Genomic DNA, 11002 nt, shown 5'->3' on the forward strand with positions numbered 1-11002 from the left:
GGTATAAACCACATTCACATATCATAAGAGAAATAAGGGATCAATTTTAGAGATGATGGTTAAGGGAAAGTTCATTAAAAGAGAGTATTAAGCTACATTTTGAAGAAGTGCAAGACAAAAATTGAAGATGTTTGAAGGACATTCAATAAGGGAAGCAATGTGCACAACAGCGAGTGACCAAAGAAAATATGGGGAAAGCACATATTTTTAGGTAACTAAGGGACAGTTTTTTTAACCTTTTAAATATTGAAGCATGTAAAGGTTTAACCTTTCAATAAACAAATAGTTTTTTAAATGGAAAAAGAGCCATCCAGATTGAAAGACGATTAAGAATACTGAAAACTGAAGACAAGAAAACATAGAAAAGCCAGTCAATGAAGATATTGGGAATGCTAACAGTATCCCCAGGAATGTAATCTATGTTTTTAATAACATTTCACCTAAAGAGACAGAATAATAATTTAACTCAATAAGGTCTCTGTAGTTAAATGAGGCTTAGCAGGCATAAAGTAAAAAGCCAATGTGGAACTCTGTGTTTGTTGAGCTGATCTAATCCTTTTACTGATGGAAATATGGAGAGTCAGATGAAATGTGTTTCTTATTGCTGTTTAGTAGGGGGGAAATCTTGTTGTTGTTTTTTTTCCAAAGTATTTTGTAGCCCTTAAGCCATTAATTGCTTTAAAAAGATACTCATGGTCTTTCGTGTAGCATTTTTTTCTGAAGCGAAGATAGAGAAAAAAGGTTACATTTACAATTATAAGAACAACTTTTTGTTAATGCAAGATGCTTAAGTGCCTTAAACCCCGGGTCTCCAACCCCACCCCACCCCCCCAGCCCCGGCTGCGGACCAGTACCAATGCATGGCCTGTTGGGAATCGGGCCACCCAGAAAGAGGTGAGTGGCGGGCCAGTGAGCAAAGCTTCGTCTGTATTTGCAGCTGCTCCCCAGCGCTAGCATCACCATCTCAGCTCCACCTCAGATCATCAGGCATTAGATTCTTATAGGAGCACCGGTCCTTGGTGCCAAAGAAGGTTGGAGACCGCTGCCTTAAACAATTTACAGTAAAACTGTGTTCAAGGGCATGACAGACATTAACAACACTGAATATTGACTGCAAACTGAAATTATAAATTACCAAAAACAGTCTAAGTCACAGTTCATGCTGCCTCTTGCTCCTTGTATAGTACTAAATTTACCTATAAGTTTTTGAAGAGGTGGAATTAAGTGCTGAATTAAAATAAACACACAAAAAATAACGTGATATATTAAAGATAAGGCATAGAACAGTAAAATGAGGTAATTATCTGTATTATGAAATTATTTTTTCTTTATTCTGGTATCTTTTCATGGAAAATTTTGGTGCGCTTATTTGACTTACTTTTAAAGTTAATTTAGATCATTTTTCACTTTTGTAAGGTAAAAATAATCATATGAAATATTGCCAGTATTCATTCTGCATGCTAATAATGTTTTTCTTGGTATGGTGCTTTAGAATAGAAAAGGTACCTCTCATGGCTTCTGAGATCTTTACAATAGCCTGTTACCATTCCTATGGTAACCAAGAGAAGTGTAACATTCCCAGAGGTTGATTTGACCAATGTCTCTCAGTTGGGAAGTATCAGTGTCAAATGCATGTTGCCTGATTTCAGTTTTCCTTTTTTTCTCACTACTGCTTCATTGCTCCTTGTCTTTTGAGGTCCACGTTGGTACTCTATGAACTCTTGTATGAATTCCTTGTATGTCATTTTAGTATAATCCAAGCAAAACAAAATTAACAACAAAAACATTTGTTTAGATAAACATATCTGTTAGAGACACCTAAGCACCTCAACCAATAAAGTATCCTTTACATGGTGAAACCAGAATGGCTGAGAAGCTAGTCTGGCTTGTTCAAATCAGATATCAGTGTTGCTCTTTATTTTAAAAAATAAATAAATAAGTGCAAACTATCATGAAAATAGTTTTGCCCTAAACAATGGGCAAACCGCATGACTACCAAGCAATTTACAATTTTTTTCTCTCTTACATGAAGATATCATTTGTAGTAGTTTTACCACCTTTGAAAAAAATTTTCTTTCAAATTTTCCTGAAATTTTCAAAAGGTAAATACCCAATTTCAACAATCGGTGTTTTGCCATATTGTTTATCTCTCCTGCACTTTAAACAAACATTTTTTTAGTTAGAACATTTTAAAGCAAATTCTAGAAAATCATTTCATCTTTCCCCTAAATATTTTAGTGTACATCTTTAAAAATAATAAAATAAGAGACATTTCTTATATAACCAAATGCCATTATTTTATCTAATAACATTAAAAACAATTCCTGGATATTACCTAATACTAAGTTCATATTCAAACATCTCCAATTATCTAAAAATTTAAAAAATAAACTGGGGATGCAGACATCAATTTCCAAACAAGGTTCACACATTTTATTGGGTTGTTCTGTTTCTTATTCTTTTTAAAATCTCTTAATCAATAAAAGCTTTCCAGTCTCTTTCTCTGTCTGTCTGTCTGTCTGTCTCTCTCTCTCTCTCTCTCTCTCTTGCCCTTCCTCTACTTTCAATGCTGTTTCCTTTTGAGAAAACCAGGTCCATTTCCCACATTCTACGTATGACTAATGCTCCCTTGCATTGTCTATCTGGTGTCCTTTCATTTCCAGTGGCCAAGAGGTTCGTTCTAAAGACTTGAATAAATATGAACTACACAGCCCCATCTATGAAATATTCTTAAAAAAATTTTTTTCTGAGTAAACTTAGAAATAGTATTACTCTCAATCTTCATTGGAATATACTATAAAGACAAGATGGTTTTACCATAGATTGATGACCTTTAAATGATTCAGGTGAAGATTATAAATGGAATTTTTTTTTTAATTTATTATTTCTACTGTATTAGCTGGAAGTTTTTGTTTAGAAGAATTTTTCTTCAGCAGTTAGTTCAGTGTAAACTGGAATATAGTTCACAGCATAGAGACAAGATAAATGTTCAAATCTTCACCTTTCATTATTAATCTTTGTAAGTAAGGAGGTGGTACTGTGGACACTTCCAGTAGCAACCAGTGAAATCTCTTTTCTCTGTTTCTCTCTCTTCTTCCCTTCTCCTACCCTTTCCATTCTCTCTCCTCCTCTTTTCTCTCTGACCTCTCCTCTCTTTTCTCTTCCATATGAACTCATTCGTTTTTCTAAATTCAATGCATTTGACTTAAACTTATGGTTATTATTCTTTTGATGTTTAAATTACCTCATTTGGGCCAGCGGGAGATTCTTCAAACTTTTTTCTGTGTTCTTTTAGCAGGACTCTACAGCCTTTGATAGTGTCCTTACTTTAGGGGACAATATAACCTCACGAGCTCATCATGTGCATTTTTCGCACCAGTCCTGGAGTCAGCAATATCTCCAGATTCCTTTTAGTGGGAAAAGGTATTTAGAGACCACGATCTTGCCACTAGGGGTATTTACTGCTGTTGGCTTGTCATTGCTTCTAAGGCTTTTCCTTGGATAGACCTAAGATGTGTTTTTTAAAGAGGAGGAGGAAAATCGTGTATTTTCACTGATATTCAAATATAAGATTATTGTTTTGCAATATATAAGTGTATCAAGTCAACAGGTTGTACACCTTAACCTTAACAATGTTACATGTCAATTATATCTCAATAAAGCTGGAAAAAATTCGTCTTAAAAAAACAAATATAAGAATACAGGGTTTTAACTTTTTAAATTTTATATTAATATCTCTTTTTTCTTATACTAAATTATTGACTTTTTATGCTAAATTATTGATGCTTAAGAAAACCAACAAATTTAATAATTTCTTTTATCCTATAATGTACATACAATAATTTTTAAAATAACAGTAATAATATTTTTTTCAATGTTGACTATTGAATGAAGTGTAACACTTCTTGGTAGTTCTTTTTGACAATATAGTATTTCCTACTGAAGAATGAGAATAATACTATTCTGTTAGAATATGGCATCAACTTAATATTCAGATTTATTTAATTCGGTTTGCTTTCAATATTTATAAATTGCTTATTAAATTTTTATTTTTAATAGTATAAAAACATTCACAGCCTACCAAAATAAAAACTGTAAAACAAGTTTTGCTTCCATCCCTGTCCTTTCTCCCTCTCGCTATAATAATTTTTATTAATTTTTAGCTTATCCATCCACTATTGCAATATGAGCAAATATGCAAGTTCTTATACAAAACAGCATACTAGATACCCTATTCTGTACTTTATTTCTTTCATTTGCTTTATTCTGAAGGTCACTAAATATCAGTGTGTAGAAATTTTCCTCACTCTTTTTTTACAGCTCTCTCTTACTTTATTATGTCAATATACCATAGTTATATACCATAAGTTCTCTATTAATGAGCATCTGGGTTATATACAATCTTTTGTTATTACAAATACTGCCATAATAAATATGTGTAAGTTATTTTGTATTTTTGCAAAGCACAGTCTTTCTTAAAAGTAGAGAATAATGAAAACAAGGATTATTTAGTAGGAAATGTTTGTCAAAAAATCTTCTATTATACAGTATTAGCAAATGAGAGTAATGGATTACACAGATATAGGTCTCTCAAAATCACCTTCATTTTGATTGTTTTGTGGCTATAAACTTGGTGAAATATTTAGGTAAAGCTAACTGCTATAACAAACAATCAAAATAATTTTAGTGACAACACAATAAAAGTATTGGGTGCATTCCTGGTTGGCAGGTGGTCTTTTGTGTGACTGATCTTGAGGATCTAACCTCCTCTCTTACTTTGGAAACTCCTGCTCTGTGTACAACTCTCAACTACAGAAAATGAGGGTGGACAAATCTCACCTACCTTTTAAAAGCCTTGATGTAGAAATAACACATGCCACTCCCACGCACTTTGCCGAGAAATCCATTATGTTGATACCCTTCCTTCCAAGAGAGAAAGATTTCTGGTGGAAGCTCAGGAAGAAGTAGATTTGATGAACAGTAAGCCTGTCTCAGCCATTCAGGGCTCTGATTGCCTACTTCATATTCTTCAGTATATTCATTCCTATGTTCACATACAAATCTGTAACCCATAGAAAGATCATGTCAGTGAAGAGACACTTTGACCTTCTTTCAAAATAGCCTTTAGAAATGTGTGAAGCAAATGGAGTGAGGGAGCTTACAGCAGGTGCAATCTTATAAATGTTTGTATTTTCACATGAGCTATCATTCAAGGCAAAGTTTCAGCACCTAGGGATGGCCTGAGAGATCTGACCACCTCCAAAATATGCAGTCTAAATAAAAATGTGATGCTTATTGTATGCAATTTCAAGTCATGCCCCCAAGTTTTTGAGGCCAATCAGATGGCCAGGGGCAACCAAGAGTAGAGCCTCAATACCTCAGGTCCTATTCATTTGGAATTTTCAATATGTCATTGGAAATTGAACTATAGTTTTCAGTATTCATAAAAATATTTATAAACCAACTTAGAAAACACAAAATATAGAAATTTTTAAATATATACTTTAAAAGTTCTTGAGCTTTGATGCATTTACAAGTATAAATGCATCAGTTATAATAGCATTACAATTAGTGCTATTATAAATTCTTTTTTTTTAAGCAAATCTAATATTTGTTCTTGGCAAAATTGTTTAGCAGCCACGTGGAGTTTTACATATGTAAAAGTACTATAAATTGTAAATCGTATGTAAAAGTACTATCAATGTGTTATATATTTATATATATCATATGTATTTATCTTCAAGATATTGTATTTATCTTAAAGTGCTCTATAATTCATGATATTAATTTGAACAAGGTCTTTCTGCAAATTAGTAAAGTTTTACTACATTATAAAATGTGAAACAAATGCTTCCACGTTATAACGATATACAATAGCACTGATTTACCAGGATTTTCACTCTACTTATAGATTTTGTAAAATTCCTGAATTGTTGGCTTAGTTTGGAGAAAAAGTGACTTGTTTCACTTTTGAGAATTAAGATGAATAAATATTTTAATTTTAAAACAAGAAATAAAAATCTAAACAAAGAGCCAGCATGTAAGTTTCCATATCCTGTGGTGAAATATGATAAATGACTTAGACAGCTCTTGCCTAGAGTAGTTGGACTAATCTATTAATGGAGGAAGAGATCTTCTCAGACTATTTCCTGTTGAGATTCCGAGCAGTAGAAATGTCTTAATTGAAGAAATTAATGACTATTTCATGAAAATCAGGACACTAGAAGACAATGAAAAGAGTATCTAGAAAGAATAATATTGATGTCTTAAAAAGGGTTCAATTAAAGAGTTTACATATTTTGTTTAAGACAGAAAATCACAGGTATGTATGGTTATAGGCAGTAATTAAATCCTCTTCTAAAAAAATCTGAGAAGTTTTTCATATAGAAGTACAAAGCTATAGGAAGAGCATGGAGAATCTACATCTCCTCCTTGTATCCCTAAATGTCCCCTAAGTTTGTTCTTCATCTTTTAAAATGAAGATAAGCCATGAAGATGTCTACCTCATACATTTTTAGGTTGAAATGGGCCTCTATGTTAAATTCCACTGAGAACTCATAAAATACCATATAAATGTAAAGAATCATTAGGGAATATTTTTGAGCAATTGATCTTACTTAATATCATGTCTCAAATATCCTAAATCTACTGACTCATTAATCATCATCTGATAATCATATATCTATGCCTATGAACAAAAGCACTGCTATTTCATTCTTTGCCTGGGCCCTGACAATATTAAATCTCAATAAAAGTCATTCTATAACCAAATGGGGAAGACTCCTTAGAGCAGTTATAATACCTAGCAAGATGATTCTCAGATGTATTGTTAGCTACCTTTAGTTATCTTTCAATAGGTTATTCTGTGCTAACAAACAATTTCAAACTACCCACCCTACCCTACACACACACACACACACACACACACACACACACTTCACGCCAAATGAAATTGGGAAAGTCTAAGGGGGTGGAAAAACCTTTAGATTCTTCTCTGAGTCTAATTGAGAGGGCTGAGAAGTCACATTTATCTGTATAAGGTTGTAACAACAGGTGTTATGGCCGCACCTTTTATATGGTTTTTGCCCTGGGGCTGAGTCTATGGAGGGGTATGAAGTATATGTTGTGTGGTTTTAGACTCTTTTTTTGTGATGCCTCCCTCTCCTCAAGATGAGGTTGGTTTACCTGGCACTGTCTATCCCTATTTAACAAATAAAGAAACTGCGGCTTAGAGTTAAACTTACTTCAGGCCATATAGCAAGTGAGTGGCTGCCCAGACTCATTCCTGGTTCTTTTACTCTAGGTCAATATTTTGTATTATACTTCACTGAACCTCAGTTATTGACAACTGAGCCTTTGAAGGCACATTCTTTCCTGAATGCCCTAGGTAAAGAGAACCAAGATTTTAATGTGGATTTCCTGAAGAATCGTGCCATTATCTATCTAGGGTAATATCCTCTGAAATAACCGGAAAGTCTGTTCGTATTTGCTTTAAATTGGTGTTTAAAGCAAGATGTATTTGAGAAATTTGAGATTCCCAAGTGCAAAACTATCTCCCAAATTCTCAAAATCAAAAGTCAAGGACAATGGTAGTTAATATATATGCTAGAGTTTGACAGGAGATAGTAACTGGCTGAGTTAGAAAAAAGTCTGGAGTTAAGAAAAAGCTGTCAAGGAGAGAGTCAATAATAGTGGAGCCATCTACTTCTTATTAGTTGAGCTTTTACGACAAAAGAGGAGTTACAATCATGCACCATATGATGAGGTTTTGGTCAATGACAAACTGCATGAACTACAATGGTCCCATAAGATTACAACAGAGCTGAAAAATTTCTAACACCTAGTGATTTTGTAGCCGTCTTAATGTCATAGTGCAACACATTACTCATGCGATTGTGGTAATGGTATAAACAAACCTACTGTGCTGCCGGTCATAGCACATCAATTATGTACGGTACATAATACTTGATAATGATAATAAATGACTGTTACTGGTTTATGTATGGTTTGTGTATTTAATATATCATACCTTTTACCATTATTTTAGAGTGTACTCTTTCTATTTATTAAAAAAATGTTCGGCGTAAAACCGTATGCCATTACGTACGCCAGCAGCAGCCTCATACATCTCATGTTTACTACGTCTCTTGATTGAATTTCTCTTGTGCTTGGTTTAATCTTGTGTTGTTTTATATATAGTAACATGCTGTACTGGCTTGTAGCCTAAGAGCATTAAACTAAACCATATAGCTTAGGTGTGTAGTAGGCTACACCACCTAGGTTTGTATACATGCACTCTATGATGTTCTCACAATGACGAAATCCTCAATGATGCATTTCTCAGAATGCCTCCTCATCAGTAAGCAGGACATGACTGTATTAAGTAACTAACAGGTATGGCATTGAACGATAAGAGTTATATGGCTCTGGCTACGTATATTGTATACAAGTATTAGCATAAACACCAGTTGAAAAGAGATAGGCCAAGAATATTAACATATTTGCTCCATGCCTTTTCAGAGCAGCAAAGAGAGTAAGAAATTTTCACACAATTGCTGTGAAAAGTGGAGAAACTGATACTGTCCTTTTCTCCAAAGGAAGAAGAAACCTATTGAATGTATTAAACCAATTTTGGACTTTAGTTTCGATGTTGGATGACTTGGTTATATTTCTTTAGGCAGGTTTCAGACTTGCTGCTTTCACAGCAAAGGAAGACAATGTAGTAAATAGAAAAAAAAAAAGATTTAGGAATCTAAGATACTTTATTTCATCCCTTCCCAGAATCCCGGTATCCACTGCAGAAGATAACAGCAATTATCATTGACTGCTTATTGTGTGAAAAACACATGCTAGAGTATATATTGCATACCTCTCCTTCAGTCTTTCAACAGCCACATGAAACAGGCATTACTATACTTTTTTTACAGAAGAACTTGAACTCCAAAAGGGTAGTAACAAAGATGATATAGTGAGAAGGAAACAGAGTAGAATTCACATTTAGCTGCTCCTGAGCTCATTCTCTCAACCAATACCCAGGGAGGCAATAGTGAATTTCTTTAGTTGGGCCTCACAGCAGAGTACATATTCTCTAAACAGGAAAAGGTATTAATGTTGGCTTGTGAGTTATACATGAGGAAGCCTTAGTGGAGCCCAGGTTAATTATTCCATCAGGTTTCATGGCTTTTTATGATCATTATATCAATTAAATGGGGGAATTGATTAATTCTTGGTATTCATGGTATCATATGAATGTCTCAGTTCCAAAGGGAAGAAATAATAACCCTTGTGTGAAAATTGCTGGGAACACCTCTTCTAGAATTTATCTTCCAAAAATAGAGAGGTCCTCTAATTTAATAAAGTCTTTCAAATTGAAACCCAGTCGAAAGTACTTGAATACATAATTTTAAATTTCTTCACGTCGGAAATATTGAAATACGTTATGTAATACACTATTAAACACTACAGATAGGAAAGATTTAGATCCTTGTCTCCAAGCAGCTGGAGATGTACACAGGTGTTATTAATCTATTAGCTGGAAGACTAAATAGTTGGCATTACGATAGTACTGTGGGTACAGTACTATTTCTTTTAAGTCTGCCATTTGCAAATGATTAGATGGACCATCTGTAACCGCCTGTGAATCATGTTAGGAGTTATCCAATGACATTTATCGAACATTTGTCATGTAGCAAAATGTTTAGAACAGAAAAATGGACACATAATCGTTTTAAGGTTTTACTAAATCAACTTTAGATACCACGCTATAGGTATACACATTGATGTGTAGTCTCCAGGAAAATATGGTTTATGATTTGATTAAAGAATACTGCCTCACCCCAAGCCCTCCGTGCACAAACCAAAAGGTATTTTATGCCCAGCGAGGTGACTTTGCTCCGCCGTTTGTTCCTGTGGGGAGTTTCAAAAGTGGTGAGGAAAGGAGATGGGAGATACAGCTGAAAATTAAGTAGAGGAAGCGGGTCATGATCAGTCGATGGCTGGGGACTGGCCTGGCGGGGAAGTAACGTGGAATCTCTATCGAGGCTGTGGTTTGCGGAGGAGTCGGGGCTCCTCTCATAGGACGTGTTCGCGCCACCTGTCAGATTAGAGGAGCCGCCGGGGATGGAGAGTGGGTGGGGAGGAGGATGCTCTGGAAGAAAGCTGTAGGCCAGCGAATCTCCACTAGCGATACGCTAGGGGGCGGGAAAAGGGTACGAGGGCGCGCTAGACCCGTAGGCGACTTCACATGGTTACCGGAACCTGGCTAGGAGACCGGGACGCGAGGCGGGGGTGGGGGGGGCGCGACTGCGTGCTCCTCCCCTGAGCTACTCAGCGCCTCCTCCCAGACACGTGACCACATGCGGTGGGTGTCCTCGCTCCCGCAGCGTAGTTCGCTCTGTTTCTTCCCTCCCGCCGCGGTGCCCTTCTTCTCCCCTGTTCCCATCCCACCTCCCTTCCTCACCTCCCTCCCTACGTCCCAATAGTGGCTCGAGCTGCTAAGCGCCCGCCCCTCCGCCCTTTTCTGAGATTGCTCATTGGCTGAGGTGTCAAGGACGCGTCCCGAGGGCGGCTGGCAGCCATTGGTGGGATGAGCAATCCGAGTTCCCGGATGAGGGAACATTCTGCAGTATAAAGGGAGCGGGGAAGGCGGGAGACAGCGCAGTTTGAATCGCGGTGCGACGAAGGAGTAGGCGGTGGGATCTCGTTGGGTGTTTGACTAGTCCTTTCTCTGCCTTGCTTGTTTGAGCTTCAGCAGAATTTGAAATGGTAAACTTCGCCGAGCTGCTCCAAGACTCCGCGGGTTTTTGCCAGTGGGAGAAAAACCCGTTACAAACGGAGATGAGGGTGAAGTGGCGACGGTTGGGAACGCGCGGAGACAGGATTTGGAAGAGCGGGGGGAGGTGATTTGTCGGCGGCGAGCGGAGCCGCCTGCGATCTCGCGGCGGACGGCGACGGTTGGGTGGCGCACGCAGCGCCGCTGGGGGCCAGCGGACGGAGGCGCGCG

Source organism: Pteropus vampyrus, unplaced genomic scaffold (genome assembly GCF_000151845.1).
Source record: "Pteropus vampyrus isolate Shadow unplaced genomic scaffold, Pvam_2.0 Scaffold67, whole genome shotgun sequence".
Classification (NCBI taxonomy): domain Eukaryota; kingdom Metazoa; phylum Chordata; class Mammalia; order Chiroptera; family Pteropodidae; genus Pteropus; species Pteropus vampyrus.